Here is a 14,396-nt window from a genome sequence, read left to right as displayed (position 1 = left end):
GGGCGTCAGTAATAAATTAATGCGTTGTGATTATTGGGCTTGTTATTAAGCTAGGCTGTTACATTTGTTTTAATCCATTGATGTGTTCGGTTATGCTGCTCGTCCACACCCACATCATTCATGTGTTGAATGTGATTGATCCATCCGGGTGCAGGGCAAATATGAATACTAATAACCCATAGCAATGCAGATTGTTTACTGTCACTGACTCTGGTAATAATCAGTTGGCATTCATCAGAAAGCCTGGCTCTGCTTGTGAAGATGCAAGGGGACCTTGACTGGCCTTTTACTCTGGATAGCTTGAAGCGTGGATGATCCAGATTTAGGTGAAATACGCCTTCTTTGATACCTGTTATTTTAATTCTACGTCTAACATCATTTCATGAATAAAGTAGGGCATGGTTCGTTCACCAAAGATAATCACGACTACAGTCTTGCTGCGGTCATTTTAAAACAGGGGGCATAGAGTATTTCGGTATAGATTTACCCCGCGCACGTTGTGAGCCTGAGGGGCTGGTCTTGAAGGATGCTCCCCTGGGAGAGTTCAAACTGAGGTGCTGTAGGCCTAGCCTAATATGTCAGAGTCAGCTCTTTGAAACAAGGTTGCCAAATTTGACAGAGCAGGAAACTGCAGTGTGACCACACTGCATGCATGCCAAAGTATGACTGATTGTTACTGGGCCTGATTTAACTATACACTACACAAAAGCATACACACACAAAATCATGATCACATGGATATTATGCACTTGCAGCAACCTACCCCCCCCCCCCCCCCCCATCTCTCTCTCTCTCTCTCTCTCTCTCTCATGCCTGTGTGCTTAGCTCTGGCAGTATAAGATGTGACAAAAGGCAGACCATTCAAGCTGAAGTGAGACACTTTGCCAGCCAATAACTCACCCAGCAGGTCTACGCTTGGAAGGATAATGGCAGTCACATGTGGTTTGTTTCAGGAGAATGAGATCAAATTCTGCTGCCTGCAGGTTGACCATTCAAACAGATGTTCGATGTTCTTGACAAGTGGCAAAAGTCCTCTGTACTGTAACGTGCAGCAACTGAGACTCATTCAAGTTGCCAGACAATTGGAGATCTCCTTCTACCGAAACGTGTTGTGACATTTAACTCCAATTTGGGGCTATAGAAGAGCATCGAGAATTGCCATTAACAAACCTACGCCTACTGCTTTGGTAACCAATCCTCAGAGCTGCTAGCCCTTTGGGGCCCTATAGGCAAGATATTAGCTGGTTAGCTGGATCCCACAGCATATTCCATTGATGGTTGTGTCACACTGAAATGACTGCATGGCTTTATGGTCAGATGAGCTCTTTCTGGTGTTATGCCCATGATGGGCTGGGCATCACTCACTCTAGAGAAGTAGTTTGACATCTATCTGGGCACTGATCCTCTGAGTATCTTAAAGACCAGACCCATTGAGAGATGTCTTCTACCCAGGCCCGGCGTCACAGGGGGGCGTGAGGGGGCGACGCCCCCTCAACCGGACCATCTCGCCCCCTAAGTCAAGACTGCGAGTCAAAAAAACAAACCTACTGGTACTTTTTATTTAATAGCGTTTTGGTGTCAAGCCTTCCTCAGTGTGTTAAGAAAGTGGTCAGTGGTGTTGTGTGTACCAGGAGGACAGACAGACATGACAAAGACTTCAGCTGCTGTCGTAAAAAGAATACAGGCACCCGCCCCACCGTTGTCTCGGCTAGCGCCGGGCCTGAGAGAGAGAGAGATCTTGTATTTGGGCTTGCATTCATTCATATGTTCATACAGTAACATGGCTGCATGTTGTGCACAACTTTTTACTGTCCTGGCTACATCGTTCGTCAGTGTTGTGAAAGACAGTGAGAAAGCAGTTTGGCAATGGTCAAGTTAAGGAGGAGAACTAGAGAAGGTACACAGTGAAAATCCTCAGTGTAAATTTAATTCAGAGAGTTTATAAATGACACACAGTTGAGATCAAGATTGAGGCGGTATGTTTCAGATTTGTCCAACACGACACAAGAGGGGTGCAATGTTGGGGTGCCAATAACTTTTATCCTCCAAATAAATCACTCCAATCTCTGTGAGCGTGTGAGTTGCGTGTGTGTATCTGTCCTTCGCACAGGAACTGTCCGTGTTCAGTGTGAAGTCGGACGGATCAGTCGCTTGTCCAGAACCACCAATCCAACTGTTATTGATGGAACGGTTGGTTACCCCTGATCTATGTATATTATATGTATAAATGCACAGAATCTCTGTCTGTGTATCTGTCCTCCACCCAAGAACTTAAGACTTGTCGTTTGTATTGCAGAGGACCTTAGGGTGTGATGTGCCGAGTAGGAATTCAGTTGGACCAGTGGTTGTCCAGAACAACCGAAAATCCAAATATCTGTCTGTGTCCCTTTCTAGAATATATTGACTAGACGTTAGATGTCTAGATGTCTCGACCTTTAACCACCAAATTGCACCTCTCTCTAGGTAAAAATAGACGATCTACAAGCTTTTGTTGTGAGCTTAGATCTGCTATTTTCCCTAAATGTTTGCCTATAATGACATGTCCAGAAAAGGGATGCCCCGGTCGATTTGGTAGCAGTGGGCAATATTTCTTATTCACTTAGTTTCCTCGGGCCAGATGTTTCCAGCAACTGCTTCAGGGACTCAAACCGGTGACTTTCTGGTCACAAGCCTGCTTCTCAGTAGCATGCCCTCCACTGTTCCAACCACCAGTGTTTAAATAAATGACATTGGTCCCTGAGGAATCTCCCATGAGTTATTGTCAGGCAGCAGTGGCATTTGAAAGGATTGTTCATAGAACTGCATGTCCCATTGAATATTTTATTGCCTGTTGTACCATGTTTAGTGTGTGTGTGTGTGTGTGTGTGTGTGTGTGTGTGTGTGTGTGTGTGTGTGTGTGTGTGTGCGTGTGCGTGTGTGTTCATTGAGCATGAACGTGTGTTTGCCTGTTAGAGATGTAATGGTACATATATTGGTTCATATTCATTGTCGTCCAGCAGATAACAGGTCAGTGTGGTGGCTTAGCAGTTCAGTTCACACTGTTCAGTGTGGATTGATTCTCATCAACGATGAATAGACAACAGACAGACATGTGCTCTGCCAAATAATCTCTGAACCTCTATCTACGCTTTGGATGTCATTTTGATGACTTCTAAAGATTTTCTGTTTTATTTTACTGTACTGGAGTGAGACAGGAAATAAAGGTATGACATGTGGGAAGGTAAATTCACACTGCCTGCAAGAACAATTATTTGCAGCGATTTGCCCCGTAGGTAGACTAACTTAGAAGTAAGTGAAATTGACTTTATGGCACTATTGGGAAGAAATCAACAGGCAAAACCCCCACCACCTGAGTGACTACTCAAATGAAAGAATCTCCGTTGACTGAGGGATCTCTGACTTACTACTTGAATCATCGATTTTCAGTGTGCAGCCCTACTACTAGGGCTGGCCCCAAAGCTATTTATTTGGGTTTGTAGATTCAGGCTTTGTTCAAACCTTGAACCTTTGAATTTATTTAGGAACAGTGCCAAGTTAAAGGTGCAGTAAGTGATATTTTTTGTTAATATGTTCAGATATTGTTATCATAATGTTTTGTTCAGTAACTGGGATCTCCCCGTCTGTCCAGCTCTTTAGTAAACAGAAGCATTTACTTTTTGTGTCTACATTTTTATCCCACGATTTTGTAACCCATTTTTTCACCTAGTGCCAATTGCCTATGTAATCCTGGCCGCTACTCTCCCTCTGCCAGCCTAGGGAGAGCCCAGAGCTGAGCTCATGCTTCCTTCGATGCATGAGGAGCTTGCGAGCCACTTCTTATCACCTGACAGGGGGAGTTTCCCCGGTAGGACCTAGCACGTGGAAGGAACATGTTATTCCAACCAGTTCTTTCCCCTCCATCAGGGTTTTTGTGAGGTACCTACCTTAGGAGACACGGGGAGAACATGCAAACTCCACACAGAAAGGCCCTTTCGCCAACCCCACCTAGGGGGTTGAAACATTTTCAAGTATGGAAATCAATTTTATCCAATCAGGAGAGAGAACTTGGAAGTGAGCAGACAACGGGAACTGGAACCTTTCTGTGTACTAGCCCTAGCTAGTACACAGATACATTAATTGGTTGAGCCACTAGGCACCCTGTGCTCAGTCAATTCAATTCTATCTATGGATATCAGATAGTATCAGCAAGAAATGCAGATAGAGCTCGTAGTGAAACATCGATTCATATTTTCACTATGGTGTTGTTTGCATCAGAGGCGTTGACTGTCCACTTTTGCTGATCTGTGTAATAATCCCCAGTGAGTGTTTGCTAGCATGCCATTTTTATTGTTCATTGGCTTGACTGACCTTTGCAGTGTTGATGCAGATAAGACGGAGCCATTCATCGATGCAAGCACCACCTCCTGGGATGTTTGTTCTTTATGTCGCTTGTTTATTGAAATAGCTTTTCGCACCACTTTTCGCACCATTGTCCCCAGCCCCAGGAAGGCATTAGACCTACCATTCCCCACAATGCAGTTGTCATGTTGTGTTTGTACCCTGGCTCTGTGCTTCCCTCACCCTGTAGACATGCATGTCGGGCCTAAGTCTACATGTCAGAAAGAGAGTACAACAGGACTGGACGGATGTCTAGACAGGAACTAATGAGTGACCTGTCTCAGGGATGAGTGCACGAAGGCAGGAGGAGGAGAATCTCAATAGAGCAGACGTCATACTCCTGCCAGGATGTTGGCAAGTCACGGTCTGTCTGACTGACCGATAGAAATACTCCCCTTGAAATGTAGTCTGTCGGGATTCAACCAACAAGGGACTATCTGTAATGTGGAAGAGGCTTTGTGAAATGGTGATGCCCAAAGACAGACAGACAGTGGCGTGGAAGATCTTGTTGTTGCCCTACTTGCCAACGGGTATAACGGGCAGTGATGATGATGATGATGATGATTGTAAATTGGTAGCCATGTTCTGTCCAATGTATAAAATTCATCGATGTTAGGCCTGTTACAGTATGTAGAAAATGGAAGAATGAGGAGCCAGTGTTTCTGAGCGTTTCGTAGAGATCGTCTGCGAATATGTATGTTAGCGTGTGATGATGATTCATGGGTAATGGAGGATAATTGCTTCTGTGAACACAGCCCCCTGGATCAATAGTAGGCAGTAAAGAGGCAGGGAAATGGGCTCGCTCCCAGGCCAACATTTGTCATCTCATTCGCTATTCCATCTTGATCCTGCATGGCCAGAGTCATACTAGTCATGGACATTCTGGGTCACTGCATGCAGAGATGTGCTATCCTTAATAGCCTTATTATTCTCCTGTGTCTATTGGTTGTTGTTGTGATGCCATGACATTAATATAGTTTATTAATAACATTAATAACCTTTTAACTTTTTAAAGCTGCATGCATCATCTAATATTAATATTCAAAGAAACAAATATATTAGAACATACATTATGCAAGTAATGGTTGTGTATCTATACCTCTATGAATTATATCTTTGAATTATTATTATGAATTATTAACGATCAAAGTGTTACAATTGAGTCTACGATAATAAATCCTTGTTATGTCGACGTTTGTTACTCATAGAAATGCAACTGAGTGCAAAAAATGACAATATCCGCTGGAATGATTTCAACATGGATTTGTTGTTCACAATGGAGCTTTAGCAGGGTAAAGTTGGACGCATCGATGTTGAGTTCAATGCGTCCTTTTCGATAGTGTCAGAGACATGGGATGCGCAGTGTTCAACATCACTGACAATGATAAATATGTCCATATTTAAGTCAAAACTAAATAAAGGCCAAACTAGAAAGGGGTGCTCTGCAGAGCGCTTATCTCCGCCAGTCCGGATTTGCCTAGTAAATTGTTGGTTGCAGCTGTCACAACCCGAGGAAACCCGAGTGCATACAATGTTTTTATGACATACATACAACATCACACATTTATTGCAGAAGTGAAAGTGCTTTTGGAGGTGTGCTCCGTAGAGGCCCCTCCACATGCGGTTCCAATGTGGGGTTGATTGGATGTTGCGTTCATGATGTATGGCATTTCTTGTAAGAAATAAGCCCCTCCCACAAATTTTGGAAGCCAATTACAGGCAGACAGTGTGGAGTATCAAAACACTGTTTGAAACTCATTGCCACATGACTCCCGAGATAATTTGTACCTAACTGGGAGAAATACAAAAAATAAAATAATGTTTCTACAACAAACAGTGACATTAGGACTGCTCCTGTGGGTCAAAATGTGACAAAGGGTGAGTCAATTTGGGACAATTTCTGAAGTAAAATAGGTCCCACCAGCAAATTTTGGAATTCAATTATAGCCAATCAGAATAGACTTAAACGTAAAGCGACCTGGTATAGCAGGTATATACAATTTGGCAAAGTAAAATGACCGCTGAGGAAGACCTGTTTGGTTGACAGACACACAGACACACGTACAGGGGCGAAAACATAAACTCTGCCTTCCGGTCTGTTGGAGATATAAATCCGCCAAACCATTTTATCCTTAGCTGTTGTCAACTAAGTATTCTATACCACCACTGTTACCCATTGGGATGAAAGTTGTAGTTGTCTGTCATAAGGGAACGTGCTCTGAATGCTGTTCAGCATGAGTAGTTTCGGCCCGCCCTCTACTGTCAGGTGAGAGAGACCTTGAGGTTGTATGCTCTGGCTGTCATTGAAGTCCCATACTGCAGCTTACTCTGGACTAACACACTTTGACATGGCCATGGAGAAGCTTAGCAGGCCTGGGGAGATTTCACTAAAACTCTCTTCCAGTTTAGAGAGGAATCTGTACTGTACAGCTGGTGTACTGTACTATACTATACTGTACTGTACTGTACTGTACTGTACTGTACTGTACTGTACTGTACTGTACTGTACTGTACTGTACTGTACAGGGGCGGCAGTGGCTCAGGGGTAGAGTGGCCGGGTAGAGTGAAATGGAAACCGCAAGGTTCCCAGTTCGATCCCGGGCTGGGGCGCTCCCCTAGAGTTAGTGTTGAAGTGTCCTTGAGCAAGACGCTGAACCCCTAATTGCTCCCGATGAGCAGGTTGGTGCCTTGCATGGTTTCCTCCGCCATCGGTGTGTGAATGTGTGTGTGAATGGGTGAATGGCACAATCAATGTAAATCGCTTTGGATAAAAGCGCTATATAAATGCACCATTTACCATGTATTTATTGTACTGTACTGTACTGTTGAGTTTAGAAATGTACTGTTGCCTGTTACATTGGCGGGATTCAGCTAATGTTTTCATGGCAGCACAGGCCTAGACCCTAGTGATTGAGAGACCTTTATAGCAGAAGTCACAATTCCGATCCCTACTCAAATATTAATATGTACATTAACAACCATGCATCCTGTTGGAAGCTAATACGTTATTAACACTTCCTATGAAGTGTCTATAATGTCATGTTATGTCTATAATGCATTATAAGCATACTTAGAATGCTTTATGTGTATAGTTGGTAAATTGTAGGCAAGTAGTTATGTCAAATCCTTGCACATGGAATTAGTAGCTCTTGTTGTAGAACATGGCAGATGCAAACATAGGGGGTCTGAAGAACCTTGAACTGAGAACATTTCCACTTCTCCAAGTAAAGAATTATTTTGAAATAAAATCAGAATGGGTAGTACTTTATTGACATACATAGTGGTAATGCTAGCAGCTTAAGGGGAGATGGCTTAACTCTTTTTTTGGTCATATTGTGTCTATCTTCCACTACGAATAAAAGCATTAACCTGTATGAATGAGAAATCACCAAATTGATAGTGTGATTTGAAATATTTGCAAATTCTTGGATCATTTATTCGTCACCCATATTGGACCTTGAGGATGGGTAAATTCCCATCATTTCCCATAATATTGTGCAAATGTATAGTGACAAAAAAATACCCCAAAGGAGTGGGGCCTAAATTACTTTCATATTGGGCCATAGACCCCCATTTGAAAATATGTTGTACCAGGGACCCCCATAAGAGAAGATTTGTGTCATTAAATTAGATTGAGTACAGAATTCTGCAACTGCAAGTAAAACCTATGATCTGAATAATCCATCCTTTGTACATTCTCTCATTGGGTTAACATACAGTATAGCTGGTGAAATAATAGTGAAATTAAACTGTCACTCATTTCGCTGGGGACACCCTGGAACCCTCTGAAGGACCCCTGAGGGTCCCCGGACTCACTTTGAGAACCACTGCATTATAACATACCCATCCAAAAGGGAAAATACTATTTGAAAGTGTAAAAACTGACCAAAGTTTTCTCACTTAACGTGAAATGAACACTGAGGATTTTATGTTGTACTGCATTAGACTGGCCCCAGGGGCCATGGCTAGTTGATGGATGTGTTGTACTTTGTGCAGAGTAATGGAATTCTATTGGAAAGACTGCACCGCAGAGTTGTTAGAAGTTTAGAGTACAGGTCTCTCTCTGGTGAAGATGCACAGATGGTAATTCATATTCATGGCACTAACACCCTCAATTCATTGCAAAGAGAAACATGCTTTAGACCCTAAGTAATATTTCACATATTCAGACTCTATGTGGTGTCTTGCTGTCTTCTCTCAATATGGCTTGGCTTACTCAATCCACTGATGCTGTCTAATGTATATTACTATTCAGCAATATTTGGTTGATCAGATTATTTTAGAAAATTATAACTTAATTAAAAAGTAAGGACAGGAAAGGTTCAAGATATATTGTATATAGGATTTTCTTTTTAAATGAATCTGATAGGAATTGAGGGTCTCACTTACTGTTAATATAGGTGGTAACTAAATTATGGAGACCATCCACCACTCTAGCCGGTAGGGGGAAAAAATGATCTCCTAATTCCTACACACGCTGGAGGAAGCTGCTGGTTTGCTGTCACTTCAATCTTCTAGTTGCATGTCGTGCATACAGTAGTACTTTATTGCATCAGTCATCAAACTACACAATTTGTGATTGATGCAAGGCTAAAATATGATTCAATCAGGACATAATTTGATTGCTTTTGCAAAAATGTATAGTTTTGTAATAAAAATCCCACAGCAGTTGCCGCTTGTCAATACTGATAAAAGTAAAGAAAAGGCTGTACACTCGTAGCCACAATGCAGGATTTATTTAAATGAAAACCAACGTTTCGACTTGGAAAGGTCTTCTTCAGGGAATGAATGCTTGCCAATACTGAACCTTGTTTAACTTCCTTAATTGTGCAAGCTTTACAACATGGAGGCTGCCTCCAAGCGTTACTTTAAGGACAGAAATTGCCTTATCCAATTAAAACTAAAAGCAGCATGGAACGTCAACCCTTGGAGCATACTCCCATTCAGCGAAGTTACTCATGTTTTGTGTGTATATACATATATATATATATATATATATATATATATATATATATATATATATATATATATATATATATATATATATATACATTTGTTTTCCTGTTTAACTGATAGTGTTATATCGGTCAAAATTCCTAATGTTGGTTAATGATCAAACAGTAAATTATTTATATCCCTAATTATTGACCTGGGAGTCTCAATAGACCGCAAGCTGTCTTATGTTGAAACACCTGACCAACATCTCCATCAGGGTTGGTCAGAAACTGGGAGATCTGAGGAGAAAAGCTGCTGTGTCAATATGCCTCACTGAGCTGTATGAGTGTTCCACATACTCATCTCAGCCTGCTTGACAACATTCAGAAAAAAGGCCCTGAAAAATTAATCGGAGTGGACCATGACACTGCCTGTACAAAACGTACCATCCCCAGCCTTCGTCACAGTTGACAGTCTGCCGCTACTACAATCCTATACAAAATGCACACCCATCACTTCCCCTTGGACCTCCAAGCTATGCTCCCTCCAACGTATATCAGACATCACACACCACCGGCCTAGGCACAGCCACATCAGACCATTTTCTCACCCTGCCTACCAAGCTCTAGAACACAGTCCTTGGACAGAATCTTTATAGACACTGCTGTCTGTAATGAAATAGCCTTCAAGACCATGTTATTTGACCCATTACAAATGATGGTCTGGTGTTGGAGTACCCAGTGCGGTACCTGTTACCACAGTACTTATAACGTAAGTTATTACAATCAACGGGTTATAATATAAACAGGCACGGTTTAGGCTGAGACTGTGATTGGCTGAGACACCCAGCCCCTGTTTCACTATAGGTTCACGATATGGTTGTAAAAAGCCATTTCAGCTGGTCTTTAAAGTAGGCCTACTACTATCGATGTCCCCGGGCTCTTAAAGCTGCTACTGATAAATAAGTGGTGTAAGGATTATTTATTATCACTTCAAAAACAAGTGCTTCAAAATAAGCCAGCTCTCTCCCTCCTCTGCTGTTGCTCCCACTGGCTCCCCATCCCATATCTATCAAAACATGTTACTTGCACCCAGCAGACTATAGCAGCCAAAGGGAGCAGCCTGTTTCAGTTTCAAGTAAAGAGTTTTTATTTAATTTATTTATTTTATTATGTCTGTCTGATTCAAGCCCTTTAAGCTTGTTTCATATTTGGCAACATGTCGTTGCAGACAAAGGTATTTAAGACTTGGCGAGTGGTCTTTGGCAGCTGTCGCAGATTTCAGTCTTTGAGCAATAATAACTATACGCAACTCTGACTTTGAGTCGGCTGATAAAATCAAACATTGATTCTGTGGCGGACCTGGAGTGGACGGTGGGTGTGATGGCTTTTGGTTGGCAAAATCGGGAATTTGAGCCCTTTCACATTAAAGGATAATTAATGCTGACCTCGATGGTCTTCGGTCACTGATCTGCAACCAGGCTTAAAATCATGGGAATTCTTGCCAATATCGAGACACAGGCTTTACTGTAATGAACCAGTGCCAGATAGAATCCCTTACTGCTGTGAGCCCTCTTACAGTACTACTTATACTTTATGGGCCTATCATTAAGGTCTCCATTGACTGTTTGAAAGCTGATAGAGCAGAAGCAGACAATAAAAGTGAGGTTATTAGAGTTGGTCAATGAGGGGTCTTTAAAAACTAGGTTCTCCGTTCAAAGGCTGTTCCAGAGAGATTCACTCTGATGCTACACAGTCCTTCATGGAAAAGGGAACAAAGGAGCTAATTAGGGGGATGTTATCGGCCATTGTAAGCAATATGATAAATACAGTCATGAACGCTACACAGTCATTAGGGCTAATCTTTGTTGTACAACCATGTTGCTTAAATAACTGATTTTCAAAAGAAGTGGAAATTAGGCTTCCAAATCTTTGCAGTCAGTTGATTGCTTTCTGAAAGCTGGGTTATCTTGATGGCTCTGTCGGTAGTACAGTATGTCGGTTTCATGAGTTCAAAAACGGCTGACGACCCATGTCTTGCATGTCATTGCATACTCCTTTCCTCAATTTACCCAAAGCCTCAAGTGGTCTTTTAGTGCAGCATCATCGGTCACCATCATCACTTGTACATTAGGAATGACACTAATGTACAGTTTCGCAATTGGTTAGCCGACATCATTATTTAGTTAATTAAAAAATAAGAATTAATTAACGGTGTAGCCTACGGCTGAATTACAGTTATCATGACCTACATACCCAACCCGAAATGAAACATGCATGTATACAGAATGAATGTTTATCAGAATAGTAGACATTAGGCTCCTTTTAATAATGGCGTCCTAATCTATGCAGCTCAAATGCAGTTGGCTACACAGCTTGACGTTCCTGGTGCTCACATAATGGCTAAGGTAGTCAGTCTCAGACAATAAATAACAATAATTAGGATTAAGATCACAGAGGCTGTTAACGTTCCACCATTCTAATGGAATCATTTCCAGGGGGAGGGAAACCTCTCTTAAGTAGCTCTCCACGTGGTTTACCGGCCCATTTTCCTTAGAAGTAATGTAGTTCTGTCCGAGGAGCAACTGCATCGCATTAGCATGATGCTTGTGCACCTGTTGTATTTGAGCACCGTTTTGCAAAGTTTATTTTACATTTCATGTTCTCTCTCTCTGTCACCAACCTTCCCCTTATGTCTAACAATGAAGCCAGTTTCCTACAGTATAGGTTATTATCCTGAATAACAGAAAGGACAGTTACAGTACATCGCCTTAGCAGAGTTAAAGATAAGTGAATGCTGCACTTGCCATGGGGATGTCTCTCTATTATATAATGTTGGCCTATGTGTGTTTGTCAGTGTCTGTTTTTCTTAACTTGAGCCGATAGTGTTTATACTATGTGCCCGTCTGCGCGTCTGTCCTTGTTTCTCGGTTTGTTTTTGTGTCTGTCTGTATGCAGTCCTATCTGCCCGTCTATATTGAGACATTAAAGTCGGTCCTCTGGGACACCACAGCTGCATTCCATTGGCAGGACATGACACGTGGCCACCAAGCCGCCTTACTTCCTTCCTGCTGCCCAATTAAATCCCTCAGTTAGCCGTGTAAAACAGATGGAAAATCCTGCTGTCTGCAGTCCACCGACTGTGACTGAAATCCCTCTGCTTTAATAAGTGGGTGCGCATTGCTTGACCCACTGCCAGTGGTGCACAGTAACAAAGTACATTTACTTGAGAATTGCACTAAAGTACATTTTTGAGTATTTGAATTTTTGGATACTTTTTTTTTACTTTACTTACTTTCTCTCCACTACATTTCCAATATTGTAAAATAATGTTTATATTTCATTTATTTAATGATTTTCCTTCTCAGACTCGGTATACAATAACTGTTTCATGATCTTATGTGGCTCCCGTTGTACAGTACATAGACCAAAGGATGACATTTTATGAGTACAAGGTGTGTTTATTATTTCAATATACGGTGTGTGGGACTACTGTGCGATAGTGTGCTCACATTCTATTTCTTGCATTCATGTCCTGTTCAGCTTCCATGTAGCCCTCAGTACCAGTGTACATACAGTATATATTCCCATGTACCATTTGTCATGTTCCTTAGTTGCGTCACAACTACATGAGTGATGATATGGTCTTGTACCACTTTCACCAACACAAATGACTGTACAGCTAATGTACTTGGTGAACAAAGCAACTGAAATTCTAGAGGTAACAGACTGAAATGTGCAAGCACAGTCTAATGATACTGCTTCTTTTCTCACAGCTGCCACTGATACTAGTAGCCATGAAAAATGTTGTGTGCAGTGTTACTGTTTGGCAAGTTAGTGTTACTTTCAAAATGTAATCATTTATATTACATATTAGTTGCTGTCATTTTAAATTAATAGGTTACTTTACAATATTACGGGCTGTGTAGAGCAATATATTACATTTTGCATAATTTCACCAAAATAACCACAAAAGTACAACCATTCTAAAATGGAAGAGGATAGGGGCAGTGAGTGTAGCCTGCAGCACACAGGAAGGATCTATAACACAAGTAAAGATCTCTCTCCCCTCTCTCTCTCAGTAATGTTTTGTTATAGACTAATGAGCTACAGTAGATGCGCATGGAGACCCACACGTGCACGCACCCAGTGTCGTTTGTGCATGAGCCTGTTTAGCCTGGAAGTGTTTTAAATAATCATTATTTGGCAAAATAGCTATGTTTTGTAAATACTGAGGACACAGACTGAGTATTTACAAGGGAATTTCAAGTTAGCGTTAGCGGCCATAACCAACTTCAACTTTGTAATGATGGCATATATGTGCAAATGTTGTTTTATTGAAGTTGAGAGTGGTAACGCGGATTGGGCTCCCCGAGGGTCGTGGCATGGTCCACCAACCATGGCACATGCTCCTTTCCCACCTTGACACTGTAAGGGAAAAGCAAGGGAGGGACGGCAGTCACTGCTAGTCACCATGCTGAATTAATTGGATTCTTCAAACCGAGGGTATCTGTGGCTGGCTAATTGGCTGACAGCAGTTATCCTATGTTCCTCGCTGTGGTGACCACAGTTCGCGCTCGGTGTCTAAGGCCTCATTGGCAGATGGAAGGGGTGGAATTTTAAATAGGATTTCAATGGACCCGTGCTGCCATAATATGTTGAATGTAAATGTCTAGATTACACTTTAGAGTACCGTTTCACCAGTGTTTGAGAGCTATAAAGTATTAGGCTATTATTCATTCTGGGGGGGTGGGGGATAAAGGAAATATTTTGTTAGTCTCTATTTAGCTATTTGGTAATGCATTCATTCAAAATCTTTTATTCAACTACGATTGAATTCTACCTTGTTTATTATGCAGCATGTCCTCGTTGACTAACTAGACTTATTGCTGTGCAGAATGCTAAGCAGAATTGATGCATTTTACCCTTTCCTGCTCGTCTCTCTTGGGCCTGAACACAGCAAAATGGACCCTTAAGGGTTCATTTTGATACTTGAGTGTTTAATGAACACTCAAGTATGCACTGGTATTCTTGGATAAGAGTGTATTTCTGAAAGCAGTTCTTCAGTCATGGTGAAGTTTTGAT

The 14,396-nt window shown here is 41.7% G+C and overlaps 1 protein-coding gene across 1 annotated transcript in view; it reads left to right on the top strand.

The window, feature by feature from the left end:
• The first annotated feature begins 263 nt into the window (after positions 1 to 263).
• The window catches only part of fbxo41 (F-box protein 41), a 74,004-nt gene continuing 59,871 nt past the window's right edge, over positions 264 to 14,396 (top strand). Inside the window, exon 1 of the mRNA XM_084043625.1 lies at positions 264 to 326. The gene's annotated coding sequence lies outside the window, so the exon portion shown is untranslated. The remainder of the gene's footprint in view (positions 327 to 14,396) is intronic.

The sequence above is a fragment of the Gymnoscopelus microlampas genome (assembly GCF_963454915.1).
Source record: "Gymnoscopelus microlampas genome assembly, chromosome: 2".
Lineage (NCBI taxonomy): Eukaryota > Metazoa > Chordata > Actinopteri > Myctophiformes > Myctophidae > Gymnoscopelus > Gymnoscopelus microlampas.
The sequence above is the reverse complement of the archived record's forward strand: the minus strand, read 5'-3'. Positions and strand labels throughout refer to the sequence as shown.